A 13081-nucleotide genomic window follows, 5' to 3' on the forward strand; every position below is an offset into this window, starting at 1 on the left:
CTCCAGTCACCCAGCCACTACCATGTATTAATACAAACACTCCTCCAATACCCAAGCACTTATATATTCACCACACACTCTCCTTGCAGTACTCAAATTATCCACTCAGTACCCATGTACTCATGTAATGACCCAGTCACTAACACATGCACTGCTGCAATACTTCGAGGACTACCTTTGCAGTTAAGTAATCTCCCTGGTACTACCTATGCAGTCCTCCAAATCACCCAGCCAATCCTATGTGCTTATCCAATCACTGCACCAAACCCCAAGCACTTATAAAATCACCATGCACTCACCTTGTAGCACTCTAATCTTCCAGTCAGTACCCATGTACTCGTGGAATGGCCAAAGCATTAACTCATGGCAAATACAGAGGAGGTCATGCTAATCACAGGGGTACCCCAACGCATAGTGTTCCCTAGTGTATGTAGGTGTGTTCACTGTATTCTAAGTGTCTTTCAGGATAGCACTAGCTCTAGGCCTGGTTAGTTAGAGTCAGTTACCACCAGTACCCATCAGCAAAAAGTTGGGGGCACTGGAGGACTTTCTGCTCCTCTGTTGGTTCTTTCTGCACATCTCTTTTAATTCCTGCACTTTTTTCGTCTTTCTGGACTTCTGTTGCCTCTTTCTGCATTTGTCTAGCTTCTTTCTGCGCTTTTCTAACTCTTTCTTCACATGTCCTACCTTTGTAGGCACAGTTAGAAATGAGCATTTATAAATCCTTAGAAATTCACTGAAAAAAACGTAGGTTTCAGGGACTTTATAGTTGGAAATTAAGATTTAAAAAACCTTTGGAATTCACTGGAAAAAAACGTTACAGGGACGTTATAGTTAGTTGGAGATTTCACTCTTTGGGTGAGTGGCAGTGTGTTAGGGTCTGTATGGGTGTATGAGTGGATAGATCAGTGGCTGTATAGATGAATAACTGTGTGTATGAGTGACTGTATGGGTTAGTGGGTGGATGTTTGTGTAGATGTATGAATCACTGAGCAGGTATGTGCTAACAGCTATTGGTCTATCTATGGTTTCGATATTCGTGGTCTGTATGTTAGAATGGGTGTATGAAAGGTTTTTATTAAGGTATGGAGAGGTGCATCAGATGATCACGTGGCTGACGTAATCAGTGATGTCATTTGAGATTGTCATCAGTGATGTCATCAGTGTCACTGAGCATGTCATGAGTGATGTAATATGTGACGTCATCATCAGTGCATTGCGGGGGAGCGAGGTATAGTTAGGTCTACTAACTTTAACAGCCAAATTTCTATGATTTTGTATGAGTGAAAACTCCAACCAACTATAACGTCCCTGAAACCTATGTTTTTTCCAGTGAGAATATATATATATATATATATATATATATATATATATATATATATATATATATATATACACACATGTACATATATATACATATGCATATATATACATATGTACATATACACATATATACATATATATATATATATATATATCAGCCAGAACCCAAACCAAAATATCATAACAATTAAGTCCCCCGCTTTTTTGTACAGAATGAATATGAATTTTTGTTAGAGTGGGCCCATAATGGACAACATAGAACAAAGGGATGATTGGGATATGGACTTAGTTGATTGTGAGACGACGTCCCGGCAACCCCAACATGAACACCACCCTTCTCCGAACCTACCTCCTTCGCTACCCCCGGGACTGTATCCCCTGCCTCAAAACGCCACCATAAGGACCAAACTCGAAACGCCAACAAGAGCCCAGAGAATCACGCCCTTCTTTTCCCCACAGGGGCCAACCAGAACACCGGGTCTGACGGACTCAAATCTCGCGGACCCCGGAAGCTCCGCCCCTGTGGCAGCGACAGAACAGGATAAAAGAGAGAACCAGGAAGAGAACGCCGTCGGAGATTTGTGGCAGGAACCTCGGACTGGTGGTCGTGAAGGAGAAGAAGCTGGAGACGGAGAACAGACGGGCGAAGCAGACGTGTGGACCGAAGAGTGGTGGAGTCCACAGGAGGTGGCTGAAGAGCGGCCGTAACTCAACGGAGAGTTACGGCGGACCGCGTGAGTGCCTTAAAACCTTTCTATTGTCTGCTCGCTAGGAGTCCCCTGTAAAGTCCCTGTACAAAATACCCCTTCTCTTTAGAAGCACGTCCCCTGCACTGTATTATAGTTGTAAAGCACCCCACTGCATGCCCCGCCATTTCCTTCACGTCCCGACCGAACACCCTTTCTTCTTACCGACCCGTGTTCCTACCTCCCGATACCTTCCTTCCCTCACTGTCTCTTTTCGTCCCTTCCACAACACGTCCCGGGTGACGGTGAGCGTTACAGAGTTCCTGAGACTAGGATAGGACTAACGGTCCCTTGTTTTCTCTTTTGCTCCCTGCCCTCCGTGGATCCTCCACGTCACCGGAGCCGCCGTTGGAACACCCGAAGACAGCGAGCTGCAACGAAGACCCGGAGTGGAACCCGTACCCTGAAGTCTTCCTTGTTTTCCTTGTGTCCTACCTCTGTGACTATCTGAAATAAACACCCATTATAGCACACTATATACGGCCTCCTCGCCTGCTTTTCTGGCCCGCTGCACACCCTTCCTCACATCTGGTGTCAGAAGTGGGATCTGCCGGAAGCATGGAGGCCGTTGTACGAAAGATGGCGGAATCCCAGGAACAGTTCGGTAAACTGATGGAGCAGTTCCTAAAGACCGCCGAAGACGACAGGGGCCAGCTTCACGACGTCCTGAAGGGTCAAGGGACAGTCCACGAACAAACCATGGAGAAGTTAACAACGGCCCTGGGTCAACAGAGACCACTAGCCTCCCTCCCTTCTGTGGTATTGCAGAAGTATGTCCCGGGAGAAGACCCGGACTACTTCTTCACTAACTTCGAACGACTTGCCCAAGCAGCCAATTGGCCAGTGGACCGTTGGGGTCAATATCTGGGTCCCCTTCTCACAGGCGACCTGCAAGCAGCCTACCAGCAGGCCAACATACAGGGCACCACCCCTTATGCGGATATCAAGCGGTGCATATTAGAACGTCTTGGGATTGACGATGACACCTATAGATTGAAGCTACGACAGGCAAAAGAGAGGCCCCAAGAGAATCCAAGGGCCCTCTCATTTCGGATTAGGGACCTTGCAAACAGATGGCTCCGGCCAGAGACCTCCACAAAGGATAACATTCTTGAGAAGATCTATTTGGAACAGTTCCTGAACTCTCTACATCCAGCCACCCAGCGTTGGGTGAGGCAACATTGCAGACTCACCCTGGAAACGGCCATTGAGATAGCCTCAGCCTTCAGTCGAGCACAGGAACTCCAGTGGGGCAAGGAGGAACATCCGCACCGGGCCCCGAACGCCGGACAGTCACGGCCTCTCCGGCCCCTTCCAAATCGAAGACCAGAACCAGCCCCCCTGTTTCCTTTACCGGTCATAGTCCGTCCCCCTAATCCCGGACCCCAGTGCTATGCCTGTGGTGGGTTCGGACACATCGCCCGGATGTGCCCGCAGAAGGAAGAACCGATGGAGGTCGGCCTTGTAAGGAACTATCTGTGCAACCCTCCAGGGACCACACCACCAGCCTTCCACTGTCCGGTGTCTATCGACGGTCAACGACTAATGGCCCTTGCCGACAGCGGCTGTCGTCAGAGCGTCCTGAGGCCTCAAGACCTGGCACATCCAGTCAGTCCTACGGGGATGGTTGCCATACAGTGTGTCCATGGGGACACCAAACAGTACCCCACTACCCAGGTGCGTGTCCAGCATCGGCACGACCCCGGAACTTCCCTAACCATTGGTCTTGTGCCCGCTCTCCCCGAACAAGCCATTCTAGGGAGCGACTATCCGGGACTGCCTATGCTTCTCCAGGACACATCGGACTCCCTGACACAGTGGTGGAAGGACGCTCCGTACCAGGGACAGACCCACCCAGTGACGGTTCCTAAACCGCACAAAACCAAAAGCCAGAAGAGAAAAGAGAAGAAAGAATACGTCAGTGCTTACCCCACATTTACTGAAGACCACCCGTGGCAGACCGACAGGGAATTCAGAGCTGCCCAACAGGAGGATCCCCTTCTTCAGGAAGCATGGGGAAGGGCCCTCGATCACGAAGACCCCTTGAAAGTAGGTCCCTACTTCTTTAAGAAAAACGGGTTGCTATACAGAAAAGGGGGGCCCCAACAGAACGCACAGTTACTTATCCCAGGTCCCTTCCAGGACAAAGTCCTCTTCCTGGCCCACAGCCACCTTCTGGGGGGTCATTTCGGGGACGAGAAAACTAGTCAAACCGTCTTGGAGAAGTTCTATTGGCCCGGGGTGTATCAAAGGATCAAAACCTATTGTCGTGAATGCATTGTATGCCAGAAAAACAGCCGACATAGACCTCCCAGAGTGCCTTTGCAACCCCTCCCTCTCATAGACATCCCCTTTAGCCAAATAGGGATGGACATCATAGGACCACTCTTGCCCTCCCGTAGCGGGTGTCGCTATGCCCTGGTCATAGTAGACTATGCCACTCGCTTTCCGGAGGCCATACCCCTGCGACAACCCACTACCCAAACGATAGCCAAAGCACTAATCTCGCTGTTTTCCCGGGTAGGGTTTCCCCGGGAAATCCTGACCGATCAGGGCACGCCTTTTGTTTCTGCCTTGATGAAACGAGTATGCGCTGAACTTGGGATAAAACAAATCAGAACTTCTGCCTATCATCCGCAGACGGGCGGATTGGTGGAGCGCTACAACGCCACCCTAAAGCAGACCCTAAAAAAACTCTTGGGCCTAGAAGCCAAAAGGTGGGAGGACATGCTACCTTTGGCCCTCTTCGCCATCCGCTGCAAAACCCAGAGCAGCACAGGCTACTCTCCGTATGAGTTACTGTACGGGCGTCCCCCTCGTACCCTGCTAGACATGGCACAGGAGGCCTGGGAAGCCGAGCCGGATCGTACACGTCCGCTCCCCGAATACATCGAGAATCTGAAAACACACCTCTCCATGATCCGGGACATAGTTAGACAGAATCTGGGGAACGCTCAAGACAGCCAAAAGAAGCAGTATGACAAGGGCACCAGGTCCCGCGTCTTTGCTGTCAACGACTTGGTACTCCTCATGATGCCCTCGTCTGACCAAAAACTTCTTGGACAGTGGCAAGGGCCTTATACCGTCCTCCGACAGGTGACCCCGGTTACCTATGAGGTAGAGATAGACCCTATACGTGGAACCTCCCAGATATACCACGTAAACTTGCTAAAAAAATGGGAAGGACCCCGTCCAGTTCTACACGGAATCCCCGACCACCTTCCTTTCTCTTTTGACTCCTGTGTAGATCTGGAACTGACCCCCGTACAAACCCAGGAGTTACGAGAATTCCTGGCACCTCTGAAAGGGGTCTTCTCCTCCTCTCCTGGTTGAACCAACATCACCGAGCATGCAATAGAAACGGTACCAGGAAAAGTAGTCCGCTTGAGGCCCTACAGACTTCCCGAGGCCCGCCGAGCGGTCATACGACAGGAGATAGCGGACATGCAGAAGATGGGAATCATAGAGCCCTCAGTTAGCGACTGGAATTCTCCTATTGTCCTTGTGCCAAAACCAGATGGGTCAGTCCGTTTTTGCATAGACTTTAGGGAGGTCAACAAGGTCTCTACCTTCGACAGCTACCCCTTGCCCCGGGTGGATGAAATGATTGAGAGGATAGGAAAGGCAAAGTACATATCGACCCTGGATCTATGCAAAGGGTATTGGCAAATACCTCTCAGGGAACAAGACAAAAAGAAGACCGCCTTTTCCACCCCTGAGGGGTTGTATCAGTTTTTAGTCATGCCCTTTGGTCTACATGGCGCCCCAGCCACATTTCAGCGTGCTATGAACCACGTCTTGAGACCCCACTCACAGTACGCCAGCGCCTATTTAGATGATATCATCATCTTCAGCGACAGCTGGCCCCAACACTTGAAACATCTTTTTGACGTTGTCTCCTCCCTAGGATCCTTTGGGTTCGCCATTAACCCCGCCAAAACAACCCTCGCGGCGAAGACAGTTAAATACCTGGGGTACCTTCTGGGAGATGGCTTGATAAGACCCCAAGAAAGCAAAACTGTTGCGATTCGATCCCTTCCCTTCCCCCAAACAAAAAAGGACCTTCGAGCCTTCCTAGGGCTTCTCGGGTATTATCGACGGTTTGTGCCGAACTTTTCCCAGAGAGCAGCAGCCCTGACGGATCTGCTAAAAAAATCAAACCGATCCGAAGAGAAGCTACGGAACCCCTCTCCCGAAGCCTGGCAGGCCTTCACGGACTTAAAGGAAGCCTTGACCTCGAGTCCTGTCTTGGTCCCCCCCGACTACACCCTACCCTTTATCCTACAAACGGATGCCTCCGATCATGGGTTAGGGGCGGTGCTGTCCCAAAAAGATCCCCTGGGTAATGAAAGGCCTATCCTTTATGTCAGCCGCAAGCTGTTTCCTCGTGAAAAACATTACGCCGTGGTGGAAAAGGAAGCCCTAGCCATCAAATGGGCGGTGGACCATCTCCGATATTATCTGGAGGGCAGAGAATTTGTCCTCTACACCGACCACGCCCCTTTGGAGTGGATGGCCCGGAACAAAGGTCAGAACGACCGAGTCCTCCGATGGTTTCTCTCCCTACAGCCCTTCCACTTCAAAACCAAACATAGGAAGGGATCCGAACAGGGCAACGCAGATTTCCTTTCGAGATATCCTTCGTCTCCCTCCCCTACAAGAAGGACAGCTAGGGAAAGGGGATGTGAGACGACGTCCCGGCAACCCCAACATGAACACCACCCTTCCCCGAACCTACCTCCTTCGCTACCCCCGGGACTGTATCCCCGGCCTCAAAACGCCACCATAAGGACCAGACTCGAAACGCCAACAAGAGCCCAGAGAATCACGCCCTTCTTTTCCCCACAGGGGCCAACCAGAACACCGGGTCTGACGGACTCAAATCTCGCGGAACCCGGAAGCTCCGCCCCTGTGGCAGCGACAGAACAGGATAAAAGAGAGAACCAGGAAGAGAACGCCGTCGGAGATTTGTGGCAGGAACCTCGGACTGGTGGTCGTGAAGGAGAAGAAGCTGGAGACGGAGAACAGACGGGCGAAGCAGACGTGTGGACCGAAGAGTGGTGGAGTCCACAGGAGGTGGCTGAAGAGCGGCCGTAACTCAACGGAGAGTTACGGCGGACCGCGTGAGTGCCTTAAAACCTTTCTATGGTCTGCTCGCTAGGAGTCCCCTGTAAAGTCCCTGTACAAAATACCCCTTCTCTTTAGAAGCACGTCCCCTGCACTGTATTATAGTTGTAAAGCACCCCACTGCATGCCCCGCCATTTCCTTCACGTCCCGACCGAACACCCTTTCTTCTTACCGACCAGTGTTCCTACCTCCCGATACCTTCCTTCCCTCACTGTCTCTTTTCGTCCCTTCCACAACACGTCCCGGGTGACGGTGAGCGTTACAGAGTTCCTGAGACTAGGATAGGACTAACGGTCCCTTGTTTTCTCTTTTGCTCCCTGCCCTCCGTGGATCCTCCACGTCACCGGAGCCGCCGTTGGAACACCCGAAGACAGCGAGCTGCAACGAAGACCCGGAGTGGAACCCGTACCCTGAAGTCTTCCTTGTTTTCCTTGTGTCCTACCTCTGTGACTATCTGAAATAAACACCCAGTATAGCACACTATATACGGCCTCCTCGCCTGCTTTTCCGGCCCGCTGCACACCCTTCCTCACATCGATAAAATGTACTTCACAGTTATCTCGAATGTTCAACTCCTGTGCCCAAATATAAAACCGCCATATAATTTAGCAACAACTGAATATGTACATACGTATGGAATAATAACTGTGCACAGTAATCATAAATATGTAAATAGTGTACATATATCAGCAGAACTATGATTTGGCCGAGAAAGCATGTTGTAATATAAGTGAGCCCATAATTGTGGAAATAATAGAGTACTTCACTGAATATAGCAAATATAAAATCACAAAAACCAACATAAAATCAGGAATGTACATATGAAAGGGGATGCTTACAATTGTAAAAATGTTAATATGTACATGTTATATTTTGGTTTGTAAGGTTTTGATTTAATAGAGTACTTCACGTAAATATGGAAATGTAAAATGGCTACCTTAGTGTGCTGGCAAAACAACTGTGCAGGGTTATTGGTCTAGATGACCAAGGAAATGGAAGAGGGTACTTACACTGAGCAATTTAAAAATTAGGTCTAGACTCGAGGACTCTATGGTCCAGTGGAAGGCTAGGAGTAGCCGAAACGCGTAGGCCGTCCGTTAATTGATGCACGTTCTTTTGCACATGGTGTGTAAATAAAAATCTGTGAACTGACCTGTTGCTGTGCCGTGACTTCATCCGTGGTAAATCGTGGTAAGAAGAAACAAAGCAATATATATATATATATATATATATATATATATATATATATATATATATATATATATATATATATATATATATATATATATATATATATATATATATATATATATATATATACTCACATATATATATACATACATATGTACATATATATATAGGAGGAGCTGCAAAGGAATTGTTCCCACTCACCTGGAGCCTGCACAGAACTACAGTCTGGAACCTGCTTGCCCACACCACCGACCCGGTAGCGCCGAGACTGTGCATGCTGGGATGGGTAGTTCTGAGGATCTTTATTGAACTGCCCAGGTGTGTCAACCACATAAGGGGGAGGAGGAAGAGTGCAGACGAACATTTTCAAACAGGAATGAGAACCATTTGGGAAGGACTGCAGTACAGGGTACTGAGGAAGGCATTTGTTGCCGAAATGCATCTACCGCTACTGCCAGCAATGCATTAAAACCTGCTGTTCCCTTGACACCCCCTCTGGTCTCTTTTTTTCTTAATTGAAAAACTTTCTGCATATATATATATATATACATACATATACACATATATATACATACATACATATACACATATATATATACATATATATATACATACATATACATATGTATATATGTCAAACAACTCCTGCCCACGAAGAGAAACAGCGGAGGTCAGAGGGGGTTACTTTGGAAGCGCTTTATTTCTTAGGCAAAACAGGTAGGTAACGGCGAATGCATTTCGGCATCTCAAATGCCTTCCTCAGCGCCCTGCAACCATTAGAGTCTTGCAATGCATCCCACTGCTCTGCCGCCTGTGATATGGCGTTGACGATATTAGGCTCCTCCCCAAGCTGATCCTGCTCACCTGTTTAGAGTTCTGCATTATAACAAACTCAAACTCCCAGAATGCAAATGTCCAGGCATCTGGGTCGGCGGTGTGGGGGGTAAATCAAATAAATCCAATGTCTATAGCAGGCTTGGATGGCGTGACTCCTTCCCAAATTCCCAGGATCCAAAGCGCCTCCTCGGGTCCCCTCGGACCGCTCAACCAAACAGCATAGGAACTCAATGCGCGGGGGCAGCCATGAGGCTCACAGCATATCAACGGAGGTAAAATACGTCACACCACCCGCTTCTTCCAACTGTATTGGCGAACACCGGACTTCCCAATCCCTCGGGTTTGTATATCGCTGTAAAACAGTGCGATGCCAGTAATGTCTGGGTTACTTCAAAAGCAGGACCTTCCGTACTGCGCATACTGCCAAGGCGCAGAAAATATGTGAAACAACTCCTTCCCACGAAGAGAACTAGCGGAGGTTAGAGGGGGTTACTTTGGAAGCGCTTTATTTCTTAGGCAAAACAGGTAGGAAACGTAGAATGCATTTCGACATCTCCAATGCCTTCCTCAGTGCCCTGCAACCATTAGAGTCTTGCAATGCATCCCACTGCTCTGCCGCCTGTGGTATGGTGTTGACGATATTAGGCTCCTCCCCAAAATGATCCTGCTCACCTCTTTAGAGTTCCGCATTATAACAAACTCAAACTCCCAGAATGCAAATGTCCAGGCATCTGGGTCGGCGGTGTGGGGGGTAAATCAAATAAATCCACTGTCTATAGCAGGCTTGGATGGCGTGACTCGTTCCCATATTACCAGGATCCAAAGTGCCTCCTCGGGTCCCCACGGACCACTTAACGAAACAGCATAGGAACTCAATGCGCGGGGCAGCCATGAGGCTCACAGCATATCAAAGGAGGTAAAGAACAAGTTACTTACCTTCGGTAACGCTTTTTCTGGTAGATACTATATCTGCCTGTGGATTCCTCACCTTGTGAATATCCCCCTTGCGTCAGCAACATTCGGAAATTCTTTTTTCGTAGCCTCGCGCCGACGTGGATAGGACGTCACAGAGACACGGCTCCGCTCGCGACTCCGCTGACGTCACCGACGCCTATAACAGGCCCACGCCGGCGTGATGACATCAGTTCCGCCTTTTTTCCGTGCCATCGAGGCACACGGACGGACCAATGACAGTAGATATATACAAAGCATACACAGTATACAATAGTCAAGGCAAAACACACAGTGTAAAGCAAATGCAGGAAGCAAATGAAACATTTCCTTGACATCAAAACAAATATACATTACAGTACAATAACTCTGGCATAGAAGAGTGGACAACGGGGAGGCGGGTGGGTCAGTGAGGAATCCACAGGCAGATATAGTATCTACCAGAAAAAGCGTTACCGAAGGTAAGTAACTTGTTCTTCTGATAGATACATCTGCCGTGTGGATTCCTCACCTTGTGAATAGAGTCCCACAGCAGTCCCCACTCCCGGAGGAGGGTGTCCACTCTTCTAAACCAGGAAATCCTGAAGGACAGAGCGCGCAAAGTGGCCGTCCCTCCTGACTTCCGTATCCAAGCAGTAATGCTTCGCGAAAGTATGGAGGGAAGACCAGGTTGCCGCCCTACAAATGTCCTCCACAGGAACACCTCTAGCCAAAGCAGAGGTAGATGACTTAGCTCTGGTGGAATGAGCTCTAATACCCTCCGGAGGCTCCTTACCGGCCAAAGAGTAGCAGATCTTTATGCACAGAACGATCCATCTTGATAAAGTCCTTTTATGGACCGCTCTTCCCTTCTTGCAGCCAGCAAAGCCAATGAAGAGTTGATCGTCCAAGCGACAGTCTCTAGTTCTGTCCAAATAAAAAGACACCGCCCTCTTAGGGTCCAGACGGTGCAACCTCTCCTCCTCCTTGGAAGGGTGTGGGGGAGGATAAAAGGTAGGGAGGGTAATGGATTGACCAAGGTGGAAAGGAGTCACCACCTTAGGAAGAAAAGCAGCCCTGGTCCTTAGAACCATCCGATCAGCATGTATGGTCAGGAACGGGGGCTTGGAACTAAGAGCTTGAAGCTCACTCACCCTCCTTGCCGAGGTAATCGCAACTAGGAAAACTGCCTTAAAGGTTAAAAGCCTCATAGGACATTTATGAAGAGGCTCAAAAGGAGAGCCCATCAGAAAAGTCAGAACAAGATTCAAGTCCCACTGAGGTACAATAAAAGGGGTAGGAGGAAACTTATTTACAAGACCCTTCAAAAATCTCAAGACAACAGGTGACTTAAAAAGAGAGGGCTGATCAGGCAAACAAATAAAAGCTGACAGTGCCGAAAGATAGCCCTTAACTGTGGCAACTGCCAGCCCCTGTTGAGCCAAAGAGAGAGCAAACCGGAGCACATCTGATAAATGGGCTCTCAACGGGTCAACATCATTCTCACCACACCAAACAACAAACCTAGACCATCTATAAGAATAGACAGACTTAGTGGAGTCACGTCTAGCAGACAAAATGACATCCACTACATCGGGTGTGAGAGAAAAGGAAATCAGGTTGCCCCGTTCAATCTCCAGGCATGAAGGTGCAATGTCTGGAGGTGGGGGTGTAGAACCTGCCCCTCCATCTGAGAGAGGAGGTCTGCCCTGAGAGGGAGACGGAGCGGCGGGTGAGAGGAGAGGTGGAGTAGATCTGTATACCACACCCTTCTTGGCCAATCCGGGGCGACCAATATAACTTGGGCCCGGTCTTGGCAAACTTTCCTCAGAACCCGAGGAATCAAGGGTATGGGAGGAAACGCGTAAAGGAGTTGACTTCCCCAACTCAACTGAAACGCATCCCCCAAGGCTCCTTGCATCGGATACTGGAGACTGCAGAAGAACGGGCAGTGGGCATTCTCGCGAGTGGCAAACAGGTCCACCCGAGGGGACCCCCACGTCCGAAAGACGTGACGAACCACCTCTGGATGAAGCCTCCACTCGTGGTCGGCAGAGAACTGCCGGCTGAGACTGTCCGCACGAACGTTCAGAACTCCGGCCAGATGATTTGCCATCAGGCAAATCTGGTGGTCCTGAACCCAGGACCAGAGACGCAGAGCCTCTCTGCAGAGACACTGCGACCCCACTCCTCCCTGCTTGTTGATGTACCACATCGCGGTCGTGTTGTCCGTCAGGACTTGGATCGACCGACCGCGAAGGGAAGGGAGGAAGGCCTTGAGCGCCAAACGTATCGCCCGCAACTCTAGAAGGTTGATGTGAAGCAACCTTTCCTCTGGAGACCAAAGACCCTTGACCTCCAGATCCCCCAGATGAGCACCCCACCCTAGAGTGGATGCATCCGAAATCACCGTGGCCACCGATGGAGGTAGATGGAAAGGCTTCCCCTGCGACAGGTTGCCTTCCACGCTCCACCAAGACAGATCCGCTGCAGTTTCTCTGGAGATCTTCACCGACTCCCCGAGATCTCCATTGTGCTGATACCACTGCCTGCGGAGACACCACTGGAGTGCCCTCATGTGCCAGCGTGCATGGTTGACCAGGAGAATGCAAGAAGCCATCAGACCGAGCAGGCGAAGAACCTTCAGGACTGGAACGACCGCTCCAGGGTAAAACAAAGGAATCATTTCCTGTATGTCGTGAATCCTTTGAGGAGGAGGGAATGCGCGACAAACAGTAGTGTCCAGTACGGCACCTATGAACAGGTTGCGCTGGGAGGGCACCAGGTGAGACTTGGGTACATTTATCGAAAAACCCAACCTGAACAACAACTGAGTTGTCTCCTGCAGATGATGGAGCACCTTCTCCGACGACTCCGCTTTGATCAGCCAGTCGTCTAGATACGGAAACACAGGTATCCCCGATCT

At 49.6% G+C, this 13081-nt stretch overlaps 1 protein-coding gene across 1 annotated transcript in view; it reads right to left on the minus strand.

Moving 5' to 3' along the window:
* TRIQK (triple QxxK/R motif containing) overlaps positions 1–13081 on the minus strand; it is a 413105-nt gene that overhangs the window by 267613 nt on the left and 132411 nt on the right. The window lies entirely within an intron of this gene.

Source organism: Lissotriton vulgaris, chromosome 4_1 (assembly GCF_964263255.1).
Source record: "Lissotriton vulgaris chromosome 4_1, aLisVul1.2, whole genome shotgun sequence".
Taxonomy (NCBI): Eukaryota; Metazoa; Chordata; class Amphibia; order Caudata; family Salamandridae; genus Lissotriton; species Lissotriton vulgaris.